At 47.8% G+C, this 11,195-nt stretch overlaps 2 protein-coding genes and 1 non-coding gene across 3 annotated transcripts in view; all 3 read left to right on the top strand.

Annotated features, from left to right (window-relative positions):
• The window catches only part of FADS6 (fatty acid desaturase 6), a 1,183,177-nt gene that overhangs the window by 716,986 nt on the left and 454,996 nt on the right, over positions 1–11,195 (top strand). The gene's annotated exons all lie outside the window — the stretch shown is intronic.
• Positions 1–11,195, top strand: part of HID1 (HID1 domain containing) — a 994,098-nt gene that overhangs the window by 779,717 nt on the left and 203,186 nt on the right. The window lies entirely within an intron of this gene.
• On the top strand, positions 1,487–1,593 carry LOC126027925 (U6 spliceosomal RNA). The gene has a single exon (XR_007502351.1). It is a non-coding gene; the product is annotated as a U6 spliceosomal RNA (small nuclear RNA).

Below are 11,195 nucleotides of genomic sequence, written 5' to 3'. Positions count from 1 at the left end.
GAGACCTAGTACAGAGGAAGTCAGTCAACCAGGTTCAATCTTGGACTCTTCGTGATCTCTGAGCAACGCTGGGTGTGGTCCAAACTCTCAGAAGAAGCAAAGAAATCACGCGCCCCTTAGCTCTCATTCTGCACCCAGCTCCCCTGCAATCTGGAAGCCGCATATGCATCCTTCTCTGCTGACGAATATGATGAATATGAGTAACTGCCTCAGGATATGACACAGGCTAAATTCATAAATTGTGGTCTCAGGTCTCGGCATCTCTCATGACCTAATGCTGTTCTGTCCACACGGTGCATTACATGCCAATGCTTCAGCCCTGGTTTTTTTCTTTGTTTTGTTTGTGTTTGTTTTGGGTTTTGTTCTAGTTGTTCACCTGAGAGTAGCATTTGGATTATCGCAACCTTTTGACTAGTATGAATGCTGCTGGAAAGAGGGATATAGCTTTTGCTGTTTCTCCCCGAATTCACTTCTCTAAACACAAGTATTATAAAGTTGCTGGGCCACAAGATAAGTTTATTCAAACAAGAATTTTCTTTTGGGCCAGAGTGATAGTACAGCAGGTAGGCCATTGCCTTGCATGCAGCTGACTCAAGTTCAATTCCTCACATCCCATGTGCCCCCCCCCACCCTGCCACGCCACCCTGAGCCTGCTAGGAGTAATTTCTGAGTGCAGAGCTAGAGATGAGCAGCTCTTACCCTGAGAACTGCTGCCTGTGACTCCCCCCCAAAAAGAGGGTTTGGGGAGGTTTTTCCGGTTTTTGGTTTGGGAGCTAAACCTAGTAGCGCTCAGGGTTACTCCTGGCTCTGCACTCAGAAGTCACTCCTGGCAGGCTTGGGGGACTATAAGGGATGCCAGGGATCAAACTTGGGTTCGTCCTGGATCATCCACATGCAAGGCAAACATCCTACCGCTATGCTATCACTCTGGCCCCAAGAGTTTTTTTTTTTTTTTTTTTTTTTTGGTTTTTGGGCCACACCCGGTGACGCTCAGGGGTTACTCCTGGCTATGTGCTCAGAAGTTGCTCCTGGCTTGGGGGACCATATGGGACACCGGGGAATCGAACCGCGGTCCATCCAAAGCTAGCGCAGGCAAGGCAGGCACCTTACCTTTAGCGCCACTGCCGGCCCCACCAAGAGTTTTATTTTAAATTCAGCTTTGACCTTTACACATAACTTTTGATATGTGGTATTTTCTTTCTTTTTGTTTTTGTTTGTGTTTTGGGGCCTCGCCTGGAAGCTTTTAGGGATTATTCCTGGTTCTGAGCTCAAGAATAACTCTGGTGGACTCAGAGAAAGATATGGACTGGCGGGCCGGAGAGATAGCATGGAGGTAAGGCGTTTGCCTTTCATGCAGAAGGACAATGGTTCAAATCCTGGCATCCCATATGGTCCCCTGAGCCTGCCAGGAGCGATTTCTGAGCACAGAGCCAGGAGTAAACCCTGAGCGCAGTTAGGTGTCAGCCCCCACTCAAAAAAAAAATGGGTGCTCGCTTCGGCAGCACATATACTAAAATTGGAATGATTCAGAGAAGATTACCATGGTTCCTGCGCAAGGATGACACGCAAATTCGTGAAGCGTTCATATTAAAAAAAATATATGGACTGGCAAAGATTGAATTTAGCTGCTCTGGCCCTTTCTTTCTTCCTTCCTTCCTTCCTTCCTTCCTTCCTTCCTTCCTTCCTTCCTTCCTTCCTTCCTTCCTTCCTTCCTTCCTTCTTCCTTCTCCTTCCTTCCTTCCTCCTTCCTTCCTTCCTTCCTTCCTTCCTTCCTTCCTTCCTTCCTTCCTTCCTTCCTTCCTTTCTTTCTTTCTTTCTTTCTTTCTTTTCTTTCTTTCTTTCTTTCTTTCTTTCTTTCTTCTTTTCTTTCTTTTTCTTTCTTTTCTTTCTTTCTTTCTTTTTTTCTTTTCTTCTTTCTTTCTTTCTTCTTTCTTTCTTCTTTCTTTTCTTTCTTTCTTTCTTTTTTCTTTTTCTTTTTTCCTTCTCCTTCTCTCTTCTTTTCTTCCTTTCTTTTTTCTTCTCTTCTTTTCTTTCTTCCTTTCTTCTTTTTCCCTTTCTTCTTTTCTTTATTTCTTTCTCTCGGTCTCTTTCTTTATATTTTTCTGAGTCAAGTATTAAACCCAGGACCTGAGTGCTTCTGAGTCTGGAAAACACCCTGGAGACAGCTCAGGGCTGTGGTACACCTGCTTGCTGAGCTCCTCACCACCATATGGAAACAGAAAAAAAGATCCAAAAATCTCTGAGCTCATCTGATGGATAAACTGACCAGCAGATCTGGGCCTCTTTGCCCATTGGGGACCCCTAGAGCTCAATTTGGCTGTTCCCAGGCCCTCAGCCCGTTGCACCTTCTCATCCTGCTCCCCTCTTTCCTGCCTACACCCCAAACCCCCATTCCAGGGTCCCACCTTTCTCTGGGCAGAGGCACGAGGAGCAGATGCTGGTCTCTCATGTCCATCCCCACTGCTCCCCACCTGTCCACTTTTTGTCCACTCATTGTCCACACTGGGGCACCAGCTGATGGTCAGGAGCTCTTCCCAGAGAGGATCCCCTGCACCCCCACAGGCCACCCTTTCCAGGGTCACTGCTCTCAGAACAGGCCCCACCCCTGTAGGCTGGTACAATTCCAACTCAGGACTTGTGGGCTCCTGGGAATCGGGGGTGATTCTCCAGTGAACCCCTAGAACTCCCTAGTTCCCAGCCAGGCTTGACTTACATGAAAGGCAGCAGAAGAGGACGAGGAGCCTGAGCAGCCACATCTCCTCCCCAGGGCTGGGGTGGGTCCAGCCTTGCCGCAAGGACAGAGCCCTGCACTTTCCCGTCTTCCACTCTCGCTTGCTCACTTTCTTCCTCACTCACTCTCTAGCTCAGTCTCCTTCTTGCTTCCTCCTTCAGCCACTCCCTGCTCCTGGTGACACAGAAAGAGGAACGAGGTGCATCTTGGAGAAATTTCTCGGTACTGAGCAATGCAAAATCAGCAGCCCCTGCAAATAGGGGAAAACCCAAAAAAGAGAGATCCAAAAGCCAAGTGGGGTGGGGGGCAAGGTCCCCTTTTGCTCCTGTCCAGAGACAAGGCCTGATCTCACCTGAGCTGCTCACATCACCCCTGACCTTGGGGTTCCTGGGTTGGGTACATAGAGTGACTACAGGGGCTCTGGGCAGCGAGACATCCCAGAGCTGAGGGTCAGGCTGTAGGCCTGTGTGAGCTGGCACCCTCATTCCCATGGGCGTCAATTGACATGACACCTGCCTATGCTTCTGGTCCATCTCTGTAAGAGTGGCCATTAGACTGTTCCTACAAGTTTTGTCACATTCTCAAGCACAATGTGGGAACAACAGTGGATGTGCATAAGCGTGTGGGAGTGTGAGCGTGCTCACTGCTATGTGCTTGTGAATTGTGTTATATGTTATATGTAATTTTGTATGCACATGTGTACTGAGCATGTTGATAGGTCATGTGTGTGCAAATGTAGTTATATATGTGAATACATGTAATTGGTGTGTTTCATGGGTGGGGTGTACACCCATGTAGCGTCTGTGTTATATGGAATGTGCGGGCACGTATGGTTTGGTACTGTGTTGTGGTACATGTTCACACATGTATTGGTACATGAGCAGTGTTTGTGCACAATGGTCAGTGTATGCAGTGAGGATAGTCCTACCAGTGCTTATCCCATGTGACGTGTGTGTGAGGGACATGAGGCCTCAGAACAATCACCCACAGTCCAATGTGGGAAAAGCCTGGGCCTGTGGGGTGTAGACTAAGAGGGGAGTAGCCCTCACCATCTCTAGTTCCCTGCACCTCTCACACCTCTCTGATCCCACAGACCATCTTGGTGGGTTTCAGGATACTCCCCGGAATTGGGAGACATCACTCTTAGTGAATTTTAACCGGAGCAAATTCCTGTCAAGCTCCTTCACAGCTACTTTGGGCATCTACTTCACAGGAAGTTCCATCAGTTGGACACTGGAGTCTGGAGTCTGACAAGTCTACAGTCCTGGGATTAAGCAAGAACTTTTTTTTAATTTTTTATTTTTTACTATGAGAACAAAAATGCAAAAAAAGAGGACAAAGTAAAGTTACAGTAGGAAGACAATCACCCATAAACAGAATTCTCAGAGGAAATCCCCTTGTTGAAACCTTAATTTTGAACTTTCAGCCAAAAAACATTAAGAAAAATGAAACAGAACCCATGCAAAATTACTTTGTCCCTCAAATCCCCAGGTTGTAGTACATTATAACATTTCTTAGCAGTACACAAAGTAATCTAAAGCCATAAAAATGTATGTCATTGAAGGCATAGTATTTTTTACAGTTCAATGCACATGCATATTATGTCAATGTCATTGTGTCATGTCGTCATATCATTGTTCAGGGTGTAAGGTCCCATTGCACTACAAGCTTTGTGTGTTCCTATCTCTATTAGATAAGAACTTGTTTGTATGTATAGTATTTTCCCATTTTAATGTGCCTATGCAAACAAGGAACAATGCCACGTGGCGTTATTGGCGCATATGGGGGCCACAAGAACAAGTCCAACAATCCCCATGACTTGGTTCAAACATAAGCATTAAACTGAGCAGTCAGACTCTTACCAGAATTCCTTATTGAACATCTCACACAGTGAAGAACAGACAAAAAGTGGGGAAAATCGTCACTTTATAAGAGAATATTTAGTAAGAGTTATAGCTGTCAAGGAAATATACATAAAATATTCACAAGACATTTATGTCTTTTGAAATAGTTGGGGGGATGTTAAACCCAGTGCACCACTTTGGTCTGTGATTTGGACTGTGCAGTACTGGAGTTAAAAAGGGTAAATATGGGATAATGATGGTTGGGGTGAGGGAATTAAGGAATAAAAATGAGCTTTGTAGGGGTGTGGAAAAGGGCAGAATACTAGATGGACATTCTGTATATATAAAACATACCTTAATGATAGGAAATACTATTAATATATACTGTGCTAGTGCCCCGTGCAATTTTGAAAATGGAGACCAGTGAGAAGTTGCCAGTGATTTGCCTTAGAGCAACCCAGCAACTCTTAGCATCCTCCAAGCTAAGGACCCACCTTTTCTGGCCTCCTGGGCTGGCACCCAGGGGAGGCCTGAAGACTGAGGGAATAAGAGGGGATGGCTGGGGACTGTCAAGGCTCCCAGCACCCCCAAGCTAGGGAGAAGGCCTTCTGCCTGAGGTCTCCCCAAACCCCATCCTGGCTAGAGCTAGCCTCCAGATCAAGAAAGGGTTCTGTAGAGAACCGGAAGCCAGACATCTGCTGGCCCTCCTCTCTGTGCCCTTCCCCCCAGTGCTGGGGGAGGGTCGGGGAAAGCTTGGGGGCCCCTTTAAGAGGGACCTCCCGGCACCCACCTTTTATGGCTGCCTGGGCTGGAAGCAGGGACTTTTAGACAAAGGCCACTGGCCAGGACAGCAGGGAGTGAGACAGGCAGGGATGGTGTCGAGGTTCTGGACAGAGTTCCAGAACCTTCACCCAACTCAGTACAGAAGGTAAACCTGAGGCTGTGATGTCCCTCATTTGGGGATCTTGGGACTCCTCACTCCCAATGAAAATACTTGAAGCTCCAGGAAACCAGGAAAGCTTCTCTGTCACCCCCTCCCAGGGCAAAATGCTAATCTCACCTGGACCAATCCACTTCTGGGAGGGGTCTATGGAAGGTAACAAAGGGGTTGCTTGAGGGGTGTAAAGGGATTCAGGAGGAAGCCACTGGAGGAATAGGCAGCATGGAAGGATAAGAGAAACAGGTTTAAGTTCAGGGCAGCTTATGGAGCCTGCTTAAAAGGTTAGCTTAACTCACCACAAAGACTGGTGAACTCTGTTAGGGAAATAACTACACTAACATGACAATGTTAGAGAAGTCGAATGCCTGTTGCAAATATAGGCAGGGGTGGAGGAGGAGGAGGACATTGGTGGTGGGCATGTTGCACTGGTGACGGGGGGTATTCTGTTTATAACTGAAACCCAACTATAAACACTCTTGTAATCATGGTGCTTAAATGAAGATTTATTTTTTAAAAAATGGGTAGCGTAATTATGAATAAAGCTGATGTCTCCTGAACCTGATTGCCTATGGATCATTTCCTCGACGCTACACTGAACGTGCAGACCCTCCAGCTGGAAGGGGTTGCAGGCACCTGGCACCCGGCTGGCAGAGAAAGACCTCACCATCATCCAGGACCATCCAGGACTCTATAATTAATATGTAATTCTACAGTCTCCACAGAGGCTGCTCAGGTCCATGTCCGAAGGAATCTGGAGTGACCTTCATCCCATCTTCCAACTGTCAGGGGTTGCAGAGGAATGAGTGTGGACAGGCTGTAAACCCTCAGACTCAGATGCATGGGTATGGGCCAGGCCCCACATTTTGATGGTTCTAACTGGTTGCCAGGGACCTCAATTCTAGGGATAATCCTGAACCCTGAGAATGAGGCTCCTACTCAGCTCCCAGGCAGGTCGGGGCAGAACCAGGACTAAATTTGTGTAAGGGGAGATTGAGGGGACAGGGGTCACCTCCAGGAATGCAGCTTTGGCCTCCAGAGGCCCCTCACCCCAGCAGTCCCCATCCCATCCGGCCTGGAATTCAGATTCAGCTCAGATTCCGATTCAGCTCCCAGAACCCCCTCATCTACTCCTTCACCCTGATCACCATCCAGCAGGGCAGAGAAATTTGCTAGGCATCTAAGAGCTCACACAGTTATCATCAGAGCCAGCCCCTCCCCATCAGACTCAAGTATCCCCCGCTGCTTCCTGCCTTGGTTTTCCTCTGGGCTTAATCACACAAGGCTGCAAACTCCCCTGTAACAAGTCCAGGTCAGTGCCTCTGACCTAGCACTCTGTGACTGCTCCAAGTCTCTGTCTTCTGCCCTTACGGGCTCACACTGCTGACAGAGGGTACCCCCAACTTGTACAGGCACATCCAGCCCCTTCCTTCCCTCCTTTCTTCCTTCCTTTCTTCCTTTGTCTAACCATTATCCTCTCATTCATCCACTCAAACATCCATTTATTCCTCATTCTAGCTATTTATTCACTCACCCATGTATCCATTCATCCACCTCTCCTTCAACCTACATATCCACTCAACTGTTCAATCACCTATTCAACTATCATCCATTCAATCACCTAACTACCATATCCCATCCACCTACCCACTTATCCATTCATTCATTCATTAATTCATCCATCTATTCATTCACTCATACATCCACCAATCCATGCATCCTTCCACCTAACCATACATCCATCTCCCCATCCACCTACCCATTCATTCACCCACCCATCCATCCATTCACCCATTCACCCATCCACCCATTTACCCAGGCTTCCACTTATCCAGTCATCTATTCAACTATCCATTCATCCATTTACCCACCAATTCATACATTAATTCAGCCATTTACCCAACCATTCACCATTCACCCATCCACTCACCCATTTATCCATCCATCTACACATCCACCTTTCCATCTATTCATCCATACACCCATACCTACATAGACCCATACATACATGTATGCCATTTACCCATCCATCCTATGTGGTTTCCTTCAGAGTTTAATCTTTGATATGGCAGATATCACCTCTAAGAACCAACACTTCTGAAGAGCTCAGAACCTTTCCAGAACCTTCCAAGTCTTGCCTGGCTCCTCAAGTTTGTTGATCACAGCATGTAAGCCTGGCCTCAAGTCCCAGAGTATCATACCAAATATATTCATTGTCTTTCCCTCCTATATCTTCAAATCAAAAACACCACCTGCTTTCTATATACTCTCAGCCTCCATGGAGCTTCTGGGCTTGTAGTGCATCTGAATTTCAAGTTCTATTCCCAGGATCTTCATGTCCAAGACACAACTGACTGTGAGTGTAAAATGACACCCAGCTATTAACCCAAAACAAAGGCGTTCCCCCATCTTCCTCTCTCCCTTAAACTTCTCCCTTTGATATGTAAAACTCACCTGGATCACTGAACCCTTCCTACCTGGTGGATTGTATACTGGGAAAATAAAGAAAGGTCAGTTTGGCTTAGCACACTTGCTTGGAGAAACCACAAGGGAGATGCCACTGGGTCCATGAATCTCCTGACTGGCTTGGTTTATTAATCCTTGGTGGCTACCCTCCCTGCTTCAGACCCATTTTCCTGGAGGTAGAAATATGCATGTGGGGTAATTTCACAATGTAAGGATTTCTTTTACACCTGAGTGACCCCAACAGTATGAAAGACACTGTGGGGGGCTCCCTGGGCATATGGTGTCAGTGCAAGGAGAGATTCAAGACATTTAACAAATGCAGGTGCACACAGCCCTGCCTGCTATTGGTATGACACTGTAGAGACCCTGAGGGAGTGGTAAGAAGTGGCTGGGTGTCCACCATGGGCCACTCCATAAAGCCCACCTTTCTCATGACTCTGAAGAACTTCATCCTAGGTGACACAGGCTAGTACCAGTGTGGGGTTGCAATGGTGGCTTCTGGCCCAATTGCTTCCTCTGAATTTACTGATATTTTTCCCCTGGGGAAGACTCTCTGAGTCTCTCTGGACCCTAGGGTGAGGGGTGAGGACAGGAACTTGCCTGGGTTTATGCAACTGAGATTCGTGTGTGTGTGTGTGTGTGTGTGTGTGTGTGTGTGTGTGTGTGTGTGTGTTTATGAGACAGAGAGACGAAGAGAGATTTCCTTAGTTCCCATGTTACACTCGGTCATGGCTGTGTCTGTGGGAGCCCCTGAAAAGCAGGGAGGCAGTCTGATCACACCAAGTTTATTCTAAGTCCTGTCTCGAACTTTCTAGACTTTATTCTACCCCCAAACCAGACTCCTGAAAGCTGTGTCTTCCCTCCAGGGCCCCTTTCTTGGGCCCTTACGGCTCTCTCTGGTCATCATAGACTTTTCCCAGGTCCCCTCAGCTCCAAGGCGTTAGGTTCTGAGGGAACCCAGCAAGGGACAGTCACACACACTGAACCTCGGGCCCTTTTCTTCGCCCTTCACCTCCAGAAACCAAACTTGGCACAGGGACCTCCAGACCTCCCATGACTGCAGCAGTGAGCCCCAGAACCAGCCAACACCAAGGGGAAAACATTCACACTTCAGCCTCTTCTGCCCCCTGGTGGCCCAACTCTGCAAAGCAGTGTGTGTTCTTCAGGCCCCTTTGAGCTTGTTCTCTTCTCATTACCCACCCAACCCAGCAGCTCTGTTGTCTGGGGTCAGCATGTGTTTCATGAAGAGGGAGAGTCTGTTCTCATAAAGGAAATGGAAGAGAAGAGATGTTGCTACCCACACAGAATTGGGGGACGGCATTTCTAGGGAGTTCCTCGAGCTGGACTTGACCCAAGCCTCACAACTGCATCAAACAGATGTGCACAGTTGGGTCCTGGGCCAGAAGATCATGCACCCACGGGAAGCAGGAATGAAATGCAGTGTAGAGGGCACTCACTTTGCATGAGACCAATCCTGGGTCAATCCCTGGCACTGTAGAGGTTCTCCAAGCCCCCACAGGAGTGATTGCTGAATTTAGAGTCAGAATAAGCTCTGAACATAGTCAGGTGCAGCCAGAAAACAAAACAAAACAAAAGGAGGCTTGTTGTACAAGTGCATCTGGACATCGGTGAACAAGTAATGAACATGAATGAGAAAAATCTTCATGCAGGGAGGGAGCTGAGCCAACCAGAGAGCACAATGGGAGAAATGCAGAGGGAGGAGCCTGAGGAGAGCTGGGTCTGGATTGGTCCAGTACGGGGGTGCAGGGACGGGGACACACACCAGAGCCAGACCCCCAGCAGCTCACCCTCAGAACATTCACATTGACCAAAGCACAGTGTCATGAGGGCACTTGCCTTGCATACAGCCAAACTCAATTTGATGTCTGGTCCACCACCAAGAGTGCAGAGCCAGGAATAACACTGGCACAACCCAGTGTGATGTCAAGAAACCAAAACCAAAACAGCAGGGGGCTGGAGCGATGGCACAACGTGTGTGTGTGTGTGGGGGGGGTATTTTTCTTGCCTTCTTCCTGTTGTATATGAAAACATTTCCATAAGATTATTCTTTGCCTGTTGTCCCACCTTGACCTTCCAGGTGGGGGCGCTGTTGACAGCCGAATAAATAGTTTGGGAGCGAGGTAGGTGTTAGGGCACCGGGTAAAGTGGGGGCCGGATTACGGTCCCTTAGAGAGCTGGAGGGCCGGACTATATGAGCTACTAATTCCTACTCACACTGCACATATCTTATATAAATAAAATGAAAACCATTTATAAATAAACAGATCACACACCAGTATTTCAATGGGAACTGTGGGCCTGCTTTTGGCTAAAGAGATGGTCAATGTCCGGTTCCATATTTGTCACTGCCAGCCGTAACAAGTGATGCAAGTGGGCATCAGTTAATCTTGATCTGGTTGGAGATTTCAGATGTTTCATTCTTGAAAAAGTCTGTTCACAGGCATAAGTGCTACCAAACATGGTTACCATTTTGAGTGTGTGGTTCCTGATATTTGGATATACACTGAGTGTATATGCTGGCAGGTATCTTGGCAACCAAACAGTGCTCACTGCTGGCGGGCCGGATCAGACTCCTCTGCGGGCCACATGTGGCCCGCGGGCCGTAGTTTGAAGACCCCTGTGTTAGGGTCTTTTGGGAGAGTTTACTGGCTGTCTCCAGGTATTTTTTGGAGCTGGTAGTAGGCTGACAAAGGACTCTCTGCGCCCAACCTTTTACCCCTTTAGCCTCCTGTCTGTGTGGATTATTTGCTGCGGATAAATAGTACCAAGATCTCCTCCCACAAGGGGATAAAGAGATGGGAATCATTTTTTCATTCTGGGAACTCTTTGAGGATACACAAATAACCAATAACGGAGTAAACAGGACCCAACACTTCCCACTTAGGATTTGAACCCCATCATCCCTTATGGTTCCTGAGCCTGACAGGAGTAATTCCTGATTGCAGAGCCAGGAGTAACCCCCTGAGACCCCTGAGAGCCATCAGATGTGGTGCCCCCTCCAAAATAAAATAAGAGTATATACAGGGTGGAGAGACTAGAATGGGGGAGGGGTTCTGGTGGGACCCTCCTGTCTCTCCCTGGATCTTCACAGTCATGATCTGGCAGCAGGATCAGGAAGGGTAGGAACAGAGCAGGGGTGAGATAGGGTGGCACAGTCACCCCAAAACAGCCTCTTCCGCACTGGTGGTGGCGATGT

This window comes from Suncus etruscus, chromosome 1, assembly GCF_024139225.1.
Source record: "Suncus etruscus isolate mSunEtr1 chromosome 1, mSunEtr1.pri.cur, whole genome shotgun sequence".
In the NCBI taxonomy this organism is placed as follows: domain Eukaryota; kingdom Metazoa; phylum Chordata; class Mammalia; order Eulipotyphla; family Soricidae; genus Suncus; species Suncus etruscus.
Note: the sequence above shows the minus strand (reverse complement) of the source record. Positions and strands in the feature narration are given on the sequence as shown.